The sequence below is a fragment of the Pristiophorus japonicus genome, chromosome 3 (genome assembly GCF_044704955.1).
Source record: "Pristiophorus japonicus isolate sPriJap1 chromosome 3, sPriJap1.hap1, whole genome shotgun sequence".
Taxonomy (NCBI): domain Eukaryota; kingdom Metazoa; phylum Chordata; class Chondrichthyes; family Pristiophoridae; genus Pristiophorus; species Pristiophorus japonicus.
The window spans coordinates 274689800-274692850 of record NC_091979.1 but is presented as its reverse complement, the minus strand read 5'-3'; positions in this window follow the sequence as shown (position 1 = coordinate 274692850).

Genomic DNA, 3051 nt, shown 5'->3' with positions numbered 1-3051 from the left:
AGCCATTTAGGACCGAGATGAGGAGGAATTTCTTCACCCAGAGAGTGGTGAACCTGTGGAATTCTCTACCACAGAAAGTTGTTGAGGCCAATTCACTAAATATATTCAAAAAGGAGTTAGATGAAGTCCTTACTACTAGGGGAATCAGGGGGTATGGTGAGAAAGCAGGAATGGGGTACTGAAGTTTCATGTTCAGCCATGAACTCATTGAATGTTGGTGCAGGCTAGAAGGGCCGAATGGCCTACTCCTGCACCTATTTTCTATGTTTCTATGTTTCTATAAGGGTGGCCAAGGTTAGTGGGAAACCAGAAGATTGGGAAAATTTTAAACGACAGCAAAGAATGACTAAGAAAGCAATAAAGAAAGGAAAGATAGATTATAAAAGTAAACTTGTGCAAAACATAAAAACAGAAAGTAAAAGCTTTTAACAATATATAAAACGGAAAAGAATGACTGAAGTAAATGTTGGTCCCTTAGAAGATGAGAAGGGGGATTTAATAATGGCAAATGTGGAAATGGTTGAGACCTTAAACAATTATTTTGCTTCGGTCTTCACAGTGGAAGACACAAAAACCATGCCAAAAATTGCTGGTCACGGGAATGTGGGACGGGAGGATCTTGAGACAATCACTATCACTAGGGAGGTAGTGCAGGACAGGCTTATGACTCAAGGTAGACAAGTTCCCTGGTTCTAATGAAATGCATCCCAGGGTATTAAAAGAGATGGCGGAAGTTATAGCAGATGCATTCGTTATAATCTATCAAAATTCTCTGGACTCTGGGGAGGTACAATTGGATTGGAAAGCAGCTAATGTAACGCCTCTGTTTAAAAAAGGGGGCAGACAAAAGGCAGGTAACTAGGTCAGTTAGTTTAACATCTGTAGTGGGGAAAATGCTTGAAGCTATCATTAAGGAAGAAATCGCGGGACATCTAGATTGGAATAGTGCAATCAAGCAGACGCAACATGGATTCATGAAGGGGAAATCATGCTTAACTAATTTACTGGAATTCTTTGAGGATATAACGAGCATGGTGGATAGAGGTGTACCGATGGATGTAGTGTATTTGGATTTCCAAAAGCAATTCGATAAGGTGCCACACAAAAGGTTACTGCAGAAGATAAAGGTATGCGGAGTCAGAGGAAATGTATTAGCATGGATAGAGAATTGGCTAACTAACAGAAAGCAGAGAGTCGGGATAAATGGGTCCTTTTCAGGTTGGCAATTGGTGGTTAGTGGTATGCCACAGTTTTCAGTGCTGGGACCACAACTGTTTACAATATACATAGATGACCTGGAAGAGGGGACAGAGTGTAGTGTAACAAAATTTGCAGATGACACAAAGATTAGTGGGAAAGCGGGTTGTGTAGAGGACACAGAGAGGCTGCAAAGAGATTTAGATAGGTTAAGCGAATGGGCGAAGGTTTGGCAGATGGAATACAATGTTGGAAAATGTGAGGTCATACACCTTGGAAAAAAAACAGTAAAAGGGAATATTATTTGAATGGGGAGAAATTACAACATGCTGCGGTGCAGAGGGACCTGGGGGTCCTTGTGCATGAATCCCAAAAAGTTAGTTTGCAGGTGCAGCAGGTAATCAGGAAGGTGGATGGAATGTTGGCCTTCATTGCGAGAGGGATGGAGTACAAAGGCAGGGAGGTCCTGCTGCAACTGTACAGGGTATTGGTGAGGCCGCACCTGGAGTACTGTGGCAGTTTTGGTCACCTTACGTAAGGAAGGATATACAAGCTTTGGAGTGGGTACAGAGACGATTCACTCGGCCGATTCCGGAGATGAGGGGGTTACCTTATGATGATAGATTGAGTAGACTGGGTCTTTACTCGTTGGAGTTCAGAAGGATGAGGGGTGATCTTTTAGAAACATTTAAAATAATGAAAGGGATCGACAAGATAGAGGCAGAGAGGTTGTTTCCACTAGTTGGGCAGACTAGAACTAGGGGGCACAGCCTCAAAATAAGGGGGAGCCAATTTAGTTGAGAAGGAATTTCTTCTCCCAGAGGCTTGTGAATCTGTGGAATTCTCTGCCCAAGGAAGCAGTTGAGGCTAGCTCATTGAATGTATTCAAATCACAGATAGATAGATTTTTAACCAATAAGAGAATTAAGGGTTATGGGGAGCAGGTGGGTAAGTGGAGCTGAGTCCACGGCCAGATCAGCCATGATCTTGTTGAATGGCGGAGCAGGCTTGAGGGGTTAGATGGCCTACTCCTGTTCCTAATTCTTATGTTCTTCTGTCCTGGTCAATATTTATTCCTCAATCAACATAACAAAAACAGTTTATCTGGTCATTATTGATACACTCATAATAAATGGTCAGACTGAGTATTGTGTGTAATGAGCCAGTGTGACCTTAGCTCCTTTATTAAGGTTCCAGAGTGCAGGTACCTCGTGGGTGGCCTGGTTATATACTGTGCTCCCAAGGGATGCTGGGATCCCTTGGGATTCCTACAGGTAGACCCTCTGATGGTCAGGTGTGTTGCCGGTTACAAGGGGTTAAATACATAACAATTATCGCATTGCTGTTTGGAGGAGCTTGCTGTGCACAAGTTGGCTGCCACCTTTCCTACATTACAACAGTGACTACACTTCAAAAAGTACTTCATTGGCTGAAAAGCACTTTGAAACCTCAGGTGGTCGTGAAAGGCACTATAATATAAATGCAAGTCTTTCTTTTTCTTTTATATAGATACATTATGGTACTCCTAATGTTGCCCAGCTGAGGTCTCCAAACTCTGCACAGGGCAGAAAGTAAACCTGGGACCGCCCTGATCTGTATGGCTCAGTAGCACATGATGTGGTGAATTTCCCCCGCCATCGGAGAGCACAGCCGAGCGTCTACTAAACTATTCCTCGATACCGCCCCTATTTATAGACTCTTTCATGCTTGACTTTGTATTCTATGATGTATATTTATTTTATTTGTTGCGTTACTTTTTTTTATAGGCGCCATCCTTAATGACAGAAGAATGCATGTTGGGATTGGGCTTCACATGTGCACATGTATATACTCTTATGTAAAAGAAATGACAAT